This window comes from Humulus lupulus, chromosome 5 (genome assembly GCF_963169125.1).
Source record: "Humulus lupulus chromosome 5, drHumLupu1.1, whole genome shotgun sequence".
NCBI classification, from domain to species: domain Eukaryota; kingdom Viridiplantae; phylum Streptophyta; class Magnoliopsida; order Rosales; family Cannabaceae; genus Humulus; species Humulus lupulus.
Window position 1 is genome coordinate 197272749 of NC_084797.1, and position 15542 is coordinate 197288290.

Consider the following 15542-nt stretch of genomic DNA (forward strand, 5'->3'; position numbering starts at 1 on the left):
AGGAGTTACCTTCAAGGGTTGTAGAGCAACTGATATTTCCTAGAAGAAGCCGAAGGCTTAAAGATGGTGGATCACAAAATAAAAACTCTTAAGTGAGACTCTTTACCTAGTAGAGGGAAACAACAAGGGAGACACTTGGAAGTATCCTATGTACTTCAAGTGGAGGATGATCCTAAAACTTTCCAAGAAACAATGTCCTCGAGGGACTCTAACTTTTGGAGAAAGGCAATAAATGATGAGATTGATTCAATTAGTTATAACCACACTTGAAAGATTGTTGATATACCACAATGATCAAAGCCAATAGGTTGTAGGTGGGTATTTGGAAGAAAATACAACACTAATGGGAGCATTCAAGCCTATAAGGCAAGATTAATGGCCAAATGGTTTATAAAAAAGGAGGGCATGGATTATTTTGATACCTATGCACTAGTAGCAAGGACAACATCTATAAGATTGTTGTTTGCTTAATCTGTAACGCCCCAATTTCCTGAGGTGGTACTTATAAAAGTCTGTTTTAAATCAATAAACATTTAAAATAGAAAAACTTAACTATTGAAATAAAACTAGGCATGAGATCTCATTACTTAAAATAAATTGTGTCACTTAATTAACGAAAAAAGGCCATTAATAACCATTTCAAGTCCAAAACCAAACTAAAACATTCCAAACCAAAAACATTTGAAAACTCTAAAACTCCGCCCATCGCTAACATGTAAGATCCATGCCTCGAGCACGCACCACACTGCTTTGCCTTTCTTTTACCTGCACACAGAGTACCCGTGAGCTAACACCCAGTAAGAAGAGCTATGTAGGACATAACATTCACACCAGATAACATAAGCATAAATAGAAGCTTCACAATTAACCACATGCGATATAAACACCATACCACAGTAAACATCCAATGTGTGATGTACTCACACACATATTTCAGAGTCTTATATCGCACATTGTACTCACATAAAATAATCAACTCACATCCATGTTGATCAGACATGAAATGTAATTTGTCGTGCCTTGTGCTATGCTCACACTTGGCATTCCCACGGGGCATCTCATTACCATGAATTGTACTCACCCATGATAATACCTGCAAGTGTTGTGCCAACACAAGCAACAGTTACATAGAACACGTCTATATTCTATCATTCAAGCATGTCAACTATCTAGTCATTCTAGCACTATTCACATGCTAACATTACTATCATAAAATAACCAATCACATAACATAAGTACATAAAATAACAAACCATATAACAAGGTTGTATGCTTAAACATACACCATGTGCGCAAATGTCCACTCTTCTTACCTCAATTGATGTGAACCCCCTTGTTCTCCTTAGAACTCCTTGTTGAGTTTCCTTGGTAAGGACAAGACCCTAGACACTCAACAATACAATGACAACTCAAAAAATACTCAAACAAGATAGCTAGAGTTTCTAATTAACATAGAAACTCTAATATAAAAACCCTAATTCAAAACATACACCAATTTAGCAGCTAACATGCTTCCTATTTATTTATACAGAAAAGAAAACACCATAAACACTCCAAACTCATGTACAATTTACCCTTATTATTTATGCATAAAATCATACTTTTTAATACATAGAATATCAAGAAATTATCATATTTTCACACAACAACCAAGCATTCTTTTAAATATGTACATTAAATCCTAATATCATATCTAAATCGTATAAACAGTGGCAAAATAGTAAGATACACTCAGTTACCACTTTAACATAATTAAATTAATTTTATACCCCATTTATGTAATAAATTACCAAAAATAAATTTAAAAATCATAACCAAGTCCAAACAGAAACTTCCAGTTCCAAATTAATATAACATCGGTAAAAAAGATCACTAAAAACAAAAACTGTGACAAAAATATTATTTATGTAATTTCCATAATTAATCTTAGATTTACATGAAATGATTATAAAAATTACAAAAAATATTCAAACACTTAATCTAAACTTCCAGAACCAATTCTCATCAATCAATAAATAACTCATTTAAAATTTTCTCTAGCATTTTACAGTAACCTAGGTATTTTTCATAATTATCTTAAGAAATAACTCAATAAATTCAAGAAAATAACAAAAACTATTAAAAATTTAATCTAATCTTTCCATAACAGTTTAATATCATTAAAAAATTATTTAAAATTATTCCTAGATTTTTTTGCAATAATTAAATATTTTTCAAAATTATTTTCTAACAAAACAGAATTGATAACAAATAATTCAAATAAAAGACCAAAAATTCTCAAACCAAGTTCAGAAATCCTAGACATGAATATACAATCGAAAAATAACAAAAAAATTCAAAGAAAAACTTCGGAATGGCCAGATCGGAGACCTCACCGAAGTGCTCTTCTTGTCCGGCTCCGGCGAGGTGGAATATCTTGATTCTGGCTACTCCAACGTCCAAACCACATGGAAACTTCTCCCACGCGTTCCAACAGTCCAACATGATCCTAAGCCACCAAAGATATAGGTCCTAGCTGCCTGGTCGAGGTTGTTTTCCTCAGAGTCGACGATCAGCATTTATGGAGTTTCAAAAACTCCAATTTTCGACTCTGACTGTAATGCCCTCCTAATCAAAGATTGTTACACTGTGTATTTTAAATAGTGCTAGATTTGCTAAATGAGTCATTTGGCCATAACCGTGTAACTAAACATGATTAATGGTTTAGGGTTAAAAATTTTGGTCAAAAGGTATAACCGTTTTACTAAAAAAGTTTACTTCCATACATGGGATCCCAAACTAACATTTAAAAATGTTAATTACAATTAAAAAGTTACAACTAGCCGACCTAAGCAGAAAAATAGGGTTTGACCATAGTTCGTATGAAAAACCCTAGCCATGGTGGTCGAGCAGTCGCATATGTACACATCGTCACCGAAGCTCTCCAGCTCAAGGATGGTTCAGCTTTCTTTTCCCCTTACCTCCACCATATAGCACCTGTGAGCCAAGGCTCAGCAAGAAAACTTAAACATGCTCATAATAAGAATGCCTAGCAATAATAACCCTACTCATGCGTGCATACCACTCATATAAATGACTATAGCGTCAAATGGGGCTAGTTTCCCTAGATAAATGATCAATGAATCATATCGGGGCTCATTGCCCAAAATACATGATTAATGAATCATACTGGGGCTCAGAGCCCTAATACATTATTAATGAATCATATTGGAGCTCAACGCTCTAAGATATGGGACTAATGAATCACCTTGGGGCTCTTTGTCCTATCCTCTATATAACAAACCTTGGAGCTGGCCCAGCGTACCTGACGCTTTAGTTTTCCATGACCAATAGGTCGGTCAAGCGTATGTCACGCTCCTTATTAGGCATAACCATACCGACCAGTGCTCTATTGCCGCCCTTGACTTATAAGTCAATGCTTTTGACCAACACTCAGCGTGCTAATGCCGTTCTTGACCCATAAGTCAAGTCCAGGGCCCAACCCTAGGATATGGGACTAATAAGTCTCCCCGGAGCCCATTGCCCTATCCTCTATATAACCATCCTTGGAGCCGGCCCAGCGCACCTGGCGCTGAGCTTTTCCACCACCATTAGGGTGGACAAGTGTATGATGCACTCCTAGTTAGCCTAACCAAAATGACCAGCACTCAACGCGCTATTGCCGCCCTTGATTTATAAGTCAATGCTTTTCTCAATCAGATAATGTAGAGAAGCATATATCATATATCAAATATCCAAATACAGAGCATTCAACATGCTTAATAAATGGTCACAAGCATAATCATAATCGTAATCATAATCATGCACATTCTCAGAGGCCCAAGCTCTGATAAAATCTATATTCAACATTCAAGCCAAGCCCTAATCATGTACATCACGTATTGGGTGCAGTTTTCTTACCTTTGGCCCAAGCACAAGTTTAGAATGAACGACCCTCGAGCACTATCTTGGTTCCGAGCCCCTAGCGATAACCTAGTCATAGCCAAGTATAGAATCTCGTAAAAAATGAGTAAATAAAGGCTTCCGGATCGAGTCATAGCCTCCGGGATGTCGAATCCTACTAAACCAGATAGTAGGATCGATCTCGAGCCTCTAGGTTTGAGTTCCCGCACTCAAAACCCTTCAAAGGCTCAAAAACCCCTTAAGCGTCACGGCCCTAACCATTTGAGCCGCGGCCCACCCAAGTCAGAGAGCCCAAGGCTCATCCCTGACTACACCCGCGCCGCAGCTCAAATAGCCCAGAGGCACCTGATTCTCCCTGCGTCCAATTTGAGTCGCGACGCAACAAGAACAGGGTCGCGGGTCGACATGAAAACTCTATTTTTTCTCCATTTTTCTCAAGCCAAATCCCTCCAAAAGCCAATCCAAACATAGACAAATCTCAAAAACAAAGTCCCCAATCAACTCAGCAGCTCAAAACCATCAAAACCCATGTTATAAGTGAATCAAAAACTCATCAAAACCATAAAATCCAATCAAAGCTTAAGAACTCAAAACTCAGAACTTAAATCTTAGATTACCTCTGATTGAGATGTTTCCCAGCTAAATCCTCTATCTATAAAATTTCTAATCTTCCCTAGAATCGTTATGACTCTAACCTCGCTTGAATCCAAGCTCTAAAACTCGAGTTTCCTTCGAAAATGATATCAAGCGTCAAAAAGGAGAACGGGAGAGAGAGAGAGAGAGAGAGTTTTTGAGTTTTATAGTTATGAGAGGTTACTTCGAGTTCAAGTAACCTTAAGCAAATCTCTAGGCTCGAGGTACCCAAAAATGCCCATGAGGATAAAATAGTCAAAATTCCCAGAACTCCCTCCTGATCTCACTAACTCCAAATATATCCTCAAATATTCATTCTCATTACCCAATATCCCGGTAATGTACTAAATACCCAAAACACCCATTGAATCACCTTGAGTCAAGTATTGGTCTTGTTGTGACTTTCCCGCTAGCTTGCTCCCTAGGATGGTCTTGTGCCGAGTAACCCAAATGTATCCACTTAATGATGTGGTCTCACACATATATCACATATATGCCAAGGTAAATCTCTATCTGGTGCCTTACCCTTGCATTTCCCACGTTCAACACGTTTATTTTCACCCCTAGAATGATTCTAGAACATTCAATACCACCTAGAATTTCTCAAGTGCAAGAACTAGAAAATTTCACTATCTTTTCTGAAAAAATGATAATCCTCTTTCTCTCTCTTTCTTTGACCCTCTGTTTCCACAATTTGGTTGCCTCAGATAATCATGGTAACTCTACTTAAGAAAAGCATTAAATGTTGAGGGAATATAGCTTCAAGATCCCACTATCAAGGAGTTCTTTAATTTTTTTTTAAACATTCTAACGTGGAACCATTCCACATATCAGTTATTATTACCAAAAAATTGACCAATTTCATGTTATTATTATTAGAAAAGTAAGTCTCCAAAATACCCGTTGAACTACTCTTAATCTTGAGGGCATTATGGTACTTTCACAAATTTACAAGTTATTATTATTTAATTAAATTAAATAATAATATTATGCCAAACCATATAATAAATGGGGAAGATTACATATCATATGATAAAACAATTTCATGCATATTATTATTACTATTACGACCATAATAATAATAATAATAATCAATTAAATAAATAACAACTTAACCCGAGCCGTTATATATTCACTAGGAATTATACTCATGTCGTGATTCCATAAAAATTCAAACATAAATTTAATTGCCATTGGAAACCTTACATGTCTGATCATTACAAGAAAGAAGAGTTTTTCCGGCGCAATTCGGAATTGCGTCGGCAAAAAAAACCTATGCCGACGCATTTAGTGAAACACGCTGGCAAAAATAAGGACTTTTGCCGGCGCAAAGTTGCGCCGGCAAAGGTTACCTTTGCCGGAACATTTCGGGGTTGCGCCAGCAAAGGTCTATCACATTTTTAAAAAAAAAAGATGATACAATTTTGCCGGCGCATTTCACCTAACGCGTCGACAAAAGTCAAACGTGTATTTTAACAAAATGCACATTTTCAAGAAGGTTGGTGTGGGGACTTTTGCAAGCACGTTTCGTTGCGCCAGCAAAAGTCTAATTTTGCGTCGGCAAAATGTGGACTTATTAAAAAAATGTCGTTTTGACCTAGGGTTTAATACTGACTTTTGCCAGTGCATTTTTAGACTTTTGCCAGCGCAACGAAACGCGCTGGCAAAAGTCATAGCGATATCAGCCAGCCGCCGAGCCCTTCTTCCCCATTTTTTTTGTTCCTTTTCTTTTTTCTCTCCTTCTTCTTCTCTTCTCGCTTTCTTCAATCCTCCACCACCCCCCAGTCGCACCACCACCACCCCCACCAACCGCACCCAGACGGCACCCCACCCCGACAGCCACCCACCCCACCCGAGCCCACCCACCCCGACGGCCACCCCACTTGAGCCCCCACCTCACCCCACCCGAGCCTCACGCCGACGCCACCGTGAGCCACCACTACCGCCCCCTCCTTCTCCAAGCTGCCCACTGTAAGTTTTATAATATACTTTTGTATTTTATTTTATTTATGTATTAAAATTTTTTTTTTTTTGTTTCTATTGAGTCCCCAAGCCACTGCCGGAGCGGAGCCACTGCCAGAGCAGTCAGAGCGGAACCACTGCTGGAGCGGAGCCACTTCACCCACTGTAATATTTTTATTTTTGCTTGTTAATATTTATTATATTGTATTTTGTGATATATATTTGAGTTAAAGTGTGAACTTAAAAAAAATCAGATTAATAATGTATGTTTATATTTTTTAATTATTTTATATTAAATGTGATATGTTTGTAAATATGTATTTAATAAATTTTTTTTGTATTAATAAAAAAATTAGTTTTGGTATATGTTTTTTTGTGGTTAAATATTTGTATATATGTAAATTGTGTATTTGTTAATGTATATATATATTTTGTATGATCTGGAAATATTCTGGTTATATATGTGTTTAATTTGTAGGTTTTTAAATTTTTGGGATAGTTTGAAATATAGTCGTTATGCTGCCCAAATTTTGTTAGAGTTAGTAAAATTAATAAAAGTTTAATAATTAATTAAATAAATAAAAATTTAAGTATAATTAAAAAATACATCAAAAAAATAATTTTTAACTATAATTTAAATAAAGTAAAATTACCAATCATAATAATTAATAATCAACTTTAACATTAATATTAGATGTTTTGTAATTGAAAAAAGTTAAAAATATAAATGATTTAATAAAATACAATTAAGTAAAATATCAATATAATAAAATTGTTATTAATTAGGTAAATAATCCAATAAAAATTGAAGAATTTAATAAAAAATTACAAAATGCAATTAATGTATAATTAATTTAATTTTAAAATAAAAGTAATAAATATGTAAATTATTTAAAAAATTGTAATAATAAATAATTAGCTACATTTTTTTTTTGTAAATATAAATAATTATTTTTGCCAGAGATATGATATTATTATCACTTAGTGATAATTAAGGAGACAAACAGTCATGAAATATTTTGACTATCATTTCCCTCATTTTAAGACAATTATTAATATTTTATGAATTATTTCCCTTAAACATGGCGAGCGACAGAAGCTGGATGAGTGCAAGGAATCGTTGGTCTCTGGAGTATAGAATTGGTGTTAAGGAGTTCTTCGAGATCGCTAAAAATCAAGTGAACGATCGGGGTTTGGTTCGCTGTCCGTGCAAGAAATGTGGGAATGTTAAGTTCCAGCCTATAAATGCAATTTCAATGCATTTATTCAACAATGACATCATATAGTCCTACAAAGTATGGCATTACCATGGAGAGGCGCTGCCACTGCCACCAGATATGATACAAGATCAGGATAGAGATGAGATAGCGGATATCCTGGAGGATGTTTACGCTGAAGATGACGTTCCCGCTGGAAACTATAATGATCCTCCCCAAGATGATGTTCAACATCGCGACAAGTATGACAATTTATTTAAGGAGATGTCAAGTGAACTGTACCTGGGTTGCTGAAAGTATTCCGCGTTGAACTTCTTGGTGAAGCTGATGCATCTGAAAGTTATTAACAAGTGCAGCAATCATTACTTTGATGGTTTGCTAGAATTGTTAGTCGACGCTATGCCTGACGGAACAATTTTACCTAAGTCTAACTATGAGGCAAAGGCAATGTTGCGGAGTATTGGATTGGGATATGAGTCCATCGATGCTTGCAAGCATGACTATGCACTATTTTGGAAGGAGAATGCGAACTTCGAATTCTGTCCATTTTGTGGTGAGTGTCGCTGGCAAGATAATCGTGGGAATGGGAAGAAAGTGGCTCATAAGGTCATGCGGTACTTTTCATTGATGCCGAGATTGAAAAGGTTGTACAGTTCGAGATATACTGCAGAGGATATGAGATGGCACTATTCTAAAAGGCCAAAGGAAGATGATGTGATGAGGCACCCCACTGACAGTAAGGCGTGGAAGCACCTTGATGAGTTGTACCCATCTTTCACAGCCGAACCTCGAAATGTTAGGCTTGGGTTGGCTACAAATGGTTTCAATCCTTTTGGGAACATGAGCAACTCTTACAGCATGTGGCTTGTGATACTTGTCCCTTACAACTTGCCGCCATGGAAGTGCATGAAACCACAGTCATTAATATTGTCTATTCTAATTCTAGGTCCTTCTTCACCTGGAAAAGATATCGATGTCTATATGAGATCTTTGCTTGACGAGTTGAAGGAGTTATGGGTGAATGGTGTCGAGACACGAGATGCATACAATAGTACCTTGTTCAATATGCGTGCAGTAATCTTGTGGACCATTAACAACTACCCAGCTTATGCTATGATGTCTAGGTGGAGCACAAAAGGGTACAAGGCATGCCCCACATGCAATGAAGAAACTCCCTCTGTAGGGATTAGAGGTAAAATTGCATACATTGGCCATAGAAGGTTTCTTGATATGGATCATGAATGGAGGAGCAAACGAGCACTATTCAACGGTAACAAGGAACTTAGGCCACCACCGAAAGATTACTCCGGTGATGATGTGTTGAAGCAATTAGAGAATTTGCAGATTAGACATCCTGGGAAACATAGAGAATTGGGTGGTGTGAAATGCAAAAGGGCTCCGATTGAACTTAATTGGTCGAAGAAGAGCATATTTTTCGAGCTTGATTATTTGAAGGAATTATTGCTGAGGCATAACTTGGACGTAATGCACATTGAGAAGAATGTTTACGACAGTGTCTTGGGAACTTTGTTGAACTTAGAGGGAAAATCTAAAGACACTGACAAGGCAAGACTTGATCTAGCATACATGAAAATTAGGGAAAAACTCCACCTCTACAAATAGGGAAACAAGTGAAAGAAATCGTACGCCAGTTACACCCTCAGTGTCTCGGAGCGTCGAGTTTTCTGTGAATTTGTGAAGTCAGTTGAATTCCCGGACGGTTTTGCTGCAAACCTTTCGAAGAATGTCAATGTCAATGATGGCAAGATAACTAGGCTGAAATCACACGATTGCCACGTGTTGTTTCAGCAGTGTTGCCCGCCGCAATTAGGTCGTTTTTGGTTCCTGAAGTTCAGAAGCCAATTATTGAGTTGTGTGGTTTTTTCAAAAAACTTTGTTTGCGGACTTTGAATGTGAAAGACCTTGAGAAGATGGAGACAGACATTATCACCATTTTATGCAAGTTGGAAATGATATTTACTCCAGCATTTTTCGACATTATGGTGCATTTGGTTTTGCATCTTCCGAAAGAGGCAATTCTTGGCGGTCCCATGCACTTTAGGTGGATGTATCCCATTGAACGTTCGATGGCAGTTTATAAACAGTATGTAAGAAATCGTGCACGTCCGGAAAGTTCAATCGCAGAAGCTTACGTGGTCAACGAGGCCTTAACCTTTTGCTCAATGTACCTCCGGGGGGTTGAGACTCGATTCAATCGACCTGAGAGGAATGACGATCGTGTTGAATCCCAACCAAATCAGGAATATTCTATTTATAAGACTGTTGGTCATCCATTTGGTAAGAAATCAAGTATGCTCCTCAATCCACAGTTAAAGCAAAAGGCTGAGTGGTATATCTTGAACCATTGTGTCGAAATTAAGGAGTACCTTAGGTGTGTTTTCTAGTCTTTTTTCAATAAAATTTTTTGGTTTATATACCGAGTAAAGGCAAAAATCATAACATTATTGTCCGTTTGTAGTGAGCATATGGATGAATTAAGAAGACCCGGGGGGGGCTCGAATCTTGAAGTTCAACAAGAAGCTAATTTTCCTCAGTGGTTCAAAGAAAGAGTATGTATATTAGTCAATTCTTTTCTGAAACCCCACTTAATCAATCCAAAACTAACTTTCAATGTTAATTTTGATAGGTGAACAGTTTGCATGAGTCAACACCTACTGAAGTGAATAATGAATTGTATGCTCTCGCAAACAAATCAAGTGACACCGTGTTCTCATATCCAGGGATGATAGTGAATGGTGTGAAATTTGTAATTCATGGTCGTGATATGAAGCTCAAAACACAAAATTGCGGTGTAGTGGTGCCAAGTGAGGAAGGAGTGAACTACTATGGAGTTCTGGAAGAAGTAATTGAATTGTCCTACTTGATGGGTTACAGTGTTGTCCTATTCAAGTGTAGATGGTTCAATACAAGTAGAATTAAAGTGGAATCCAATTTTACGAGCATATATGTGAAGGAAGAATGTTATAAAGATGATCCTTTCGTTCTCGCATCTCAAGCGAAGTTGGTGTATTATCTTCGAGATGTGAAAAATGGGGATGATTGGAGGCTTGTTAATGAATACATTCTGAGGAATGTATGGGATTTCTCAAATTCCGATGTTGATGATACTGAGACCACAAATGATATACCAATATTGCAAGAAGTTAATTCTTCTTCATTTTAGTTGTGGGTAGAACTTCCAACTTTTGATAATCTTCAGTATGATCGGGTTGATGTCAATCCCACTGAAGTGTACAACGTCGATGATTTTGCTGGCGAAGGTTCAGATGAGTTTGTTGTCGATGATGAAGTTGAATTTGAAGACGAAATGTTGACCGAGTATGAAGACGATGAGGATGGCGACAATGTTCTAGTCGATAGTTATAGTGATAGTGGTGTTCGTAATGATGTTGTAGTTAGTGATGACGAGGACAGTGATATGTAATTTAAACAAGTATATGTAACTTTTTATTTAATTCAATGAAAACTTTATTTATTATCATTAATTAATGATAGTATTAGATATAGGTACACATGCACCTATTGGATGCCTTGGGGATAATCAATGTATTCATGTACTGGTTCTCATTTTTTCAAGATATTTGATGAAATATCTTGAAGAAATGATAATTAGTACATGATTGCTTACTATCTCCAAGAGATCCACTAGGTCGGAATAGGGTAGGTTGGGAAAGACCATAAGTAATAAAATGTTAATTTTATAACAAAAAATAATAGACATGCACCTAGTGGATGCCTTGGGGATAGCCAATGTATTCATGTACTGCTCCTCATTTTTTCAAGATGTTTGAGAAACATTTTGAAAAAATGTGGAGAACTACATGACTGCTTACTATCTCCAAGGGATCCACTAGGTCGGAATAGGGTAGGTTTGGAAATATCACAAGTAATAAAATGTTAATTTTATATATATATATATAAAGTAATAGACATGCACCTAGTGGATGCCTTGGGGATAGCCAATGTATTCATGTACTATTCCTCGTTTTTTCAAGATGTTTGAGAAACATCTTGAAAAAATGTGGAAAAGTACATCACTGCTTACTATCTCCAAGGGATCCACTAGGTTGGAATAGGGTAGATTGGGAAAGACCATAAGGAATAAAATGTTAATTTTATAACAAAAAACAACGACATACATAATTTGAATTAGTTAATTAATGAATATTTTGATGTAGAATGGCCAATCAAGTAATGACACAGGTGGTGGCTCCAAGAGGGGCAGGGGAGCTTATTACGGTGCCAATATCGAGAGAGAGCTAGCCACCAAAAAAGTTAGCCATCTGAAAGTAGAGTTTGATGCACAAACTGGAAAAGTTATTCAAACGTACGGCAAGTGGTTCAACAATTCCATGGCTCGTTATTTGCGTAACACCATACCCCCAACTACACTAGCTTGGGAACAAGTAAAACCAGTTGATATCCAAGTTATTCGACAGAGGCTATCTGTAAGCATTTTTTAAATCTTTAATAACTCACTATTAATGATTTTGTCTATCTTCATAATATTTTAACAAATTCTAAATTTAATTGTGATTTTAGGACAAATTCATTTATCCACAATACAATCCAGTAATCAACGATGCCATGGTAAGAAAAATGCAAAAGCATCTGACTGATTGGAGCCACACGATGAAGAAACACTGGGTAGAGGTTGGAGGAGAGGTGGACAACGAGAGAGCGAAGTCAAAACCTTTTGGGTCGATTACTTCTTCTGATTGGGCAATTCTACGATTTTTGGGCTTCTGATTCTCAGCAGGTATGTCGTAGATTTTATATTAATGTTTAATTATAAAATTACAATCTAGATTAATGAGTACTATTTTCTGTTTGAAGCGTATATCGAAGAGAAATAAAGAAGCTCGAGCAAAAATGACCATACCAAGAGGACACGGTTCCAAATCCATCGTTGTCCATGTTTATGATCACGTAAATTATAATAACATATATCCTTACATTTACAAAAATACTATAAAGGTAACAATGTTTAAATAATTTTCTTTTTTAGATGGATCCGTCTACTGGCGAGCTTTCGAGCATGATCGACACATTCGACCACCTCCACAAGAAGAAGGATAAGTGGATTGGTTATGTAGCGGCGACAAAACATGTAAGTTGCATAACCTTAACTAATTTATGATCATTTAACTTTAAAAAAGTTTAGTAAATAATTAATAAATATTAATTATTAATTGGTTGGTGTCAATTAGTAATTATTTATTAATTATTAATTAAATTTTTAACAATTAAATCTTTATAATCTATGTGCCAATATTTTTATGATTAATGATTGTGGACTAAGATAAAAAAAAGAATATAACTAATGTTGTCCCCGTATCAGGGAGCTTGTGGGCTAAAGTAAATTTGGTCATGAAAATTCATATCTAAATCAAAAACATGCAAATATAGTTGATGCATATGTTTAGAGACGTAAATTCCCCATTAATGGAATTAACTGCACTTACTGTATATATCAACAACATCTTCATAATTTTGATTTAGATATAGATTTTCATGACCAAATTTACTTTAGCCCACCTGCTCCCTGATACTGGAACAAAATTAATTACATTCTATTTCAATCACTGGTCTGCAGTCATTAATGATAGGATGTTGGCAGATAGATAATAAAGTTATATTTTATATGTTGTTATATTAAAAATTTATAAGTTAGGTTTTCAAATAATGTTATATTGGAATTCGAGATACGTGCTTTTTATTGTGCAGACTGAGATGACCGAGCGTCGAGCATCGCAGAGTACGGCCCCTGTATCATCTGCTGCTTCTTGTGTCGGCGATAATGTCGACAGTCAGTTCCCGCCTAATATATATATTGTCACGGATGTCCTTGGACCTCGCTCATGTTATAAGAAAGGGTTTGGGGGGTTGCCTAGGTTGAAGGCAATTGGCGCAAAGAGGGCAGCATCTTCGTCAACTTCTCAAATGTCCGGGAAATTGCCACCTGAAGTGGACACCATTTTGCAGCAAACTCAGGACATTATGCTAGAAAATCATAACCTAAAGAAGTATACGACTAAACTTCAGAGTCGTCAACGGCGTCAAGATGTCCTGCTCAGTACTTTGTTGAAGCAGGTTGGTGAATTGGCTCCTGGTTTTACTGTCGACTTACTAGAACAGGATCCGGACGAGGACGATGATGCTGACGGGGGCGGGGATGATGAGGCAGGCAGTACTCATTTGTAGAACTTTTTTTTTATTAATTTAAAATTTAATTTATTAGACATTTAATTTACTAAATTACTTTTATATTTTCATATTTAGTGGAGACAATAAATATTAATAGTTGTAATTTTTTTTTTTATTTATAAAATTTTAATTTTAATTTTATTTCTAATTAAATAATATTACTAAAAAATTAAATAATTATGAATATATTAAAATCAAAATTTATTAATTAATATTAATATATTGAAAATAAAATTAGTAATATTATCAAAAAATTTATTTAAAAAAAACTTTTACCGGCGCAAAATTACGTCGGCAAAAGTCTCAATCTTCACTACATATATCCACCTTTCCCGGGGCAAAAACGTGCCACTAAAGGACACATCTTTTACCGGCACAATTTTGCGCCACTAAAAGAGTCATCTTTTGCCGGCGCATTTTTGTGCCGCTAAAAGTGTTTTCCACAACGTGACAAATTTTTTTCCCTGCGCATTTTTTCATCGCCAAAAGATACCATTGCCGGCGCATTATGTTTTGCGTCGGCAAGAGTGCCATTATCGACGGGGGTACGACGTGGACCTTTTCCAACGCAAAATTGCGTCGGTAAAACCCACAGGGCTTTTGCCGGGGCAAATTTGCGCCGGCAAAAGTAAGGTTTTTTTGTAGTGAATACATCAAATGGAAAGAAAAATGACAAAAATGCATTCAGTGGCAAAATTACAAAATTTCCCTTCAGTGAAAACGAATATTACATTATCATCAAATGGATGTCAAAACGACATTCCTAAATGGTAACCTTGATGGCGAGGTGTACATGGAACAACCAGAAGGGTTTGTTCCAAGGGGAAATGAACATAAGGTGTGTACACTTGTTAAATCATTATATGGTTTAAAACAAGCTCCAAAACAATGACATGATAAGTTTGATGAGGCCATTGTTTCAGATGGGTTTAGCACAATAGTGCAGACAAGTGCTTATACTCTAATACTTGTGATGACTATGTCATCTTAGTGTGTTTATGCGTTGACGATATATTGATATTAAGTAATGACATGAAAGACATAATAGAAACAAAGATGTTTCTATCTTCTAACTTCATGCTGAAGGACCTTGGAGAGTTTAATACCATACTAGGTATCAAAGTTAGAAGAAATGTGGATGGTTATGCCTTAGTTCAAGCTCATTATGTTGAGAAACGTTGGTATTAAAAGTGTAAATCAGAGTTACGCAGCGGAATGGATATTTTTTTAAAAAGTTATTAATACCAGTCAGTGTTAATTCCATTTTTGGCATATTTAATTTGACAAAAATATTTTGTATTTTCTTATTATATTCGGCTGTATCTAAATATATATTATTGATATATGTTTTATTTGTTTTAAATAATAAAGGTATAATTAATGACAAACTTTTCTATATTATGAAAGTTTGCCAAAAATAGTGTGGCTTTATTATTATAAAAATAAATCTTTTTGAGCTGTCTTTATCCAGCAGATTACCTCATTATATCTGACCATATAATTGAGTTTTATTGCATGATCAGGTTATAAAAGGGAAGTCTTGATTCCTTCATCAAAGGATGGATTGTTACCATATATAGCTCACGATTCTGTAGCTAC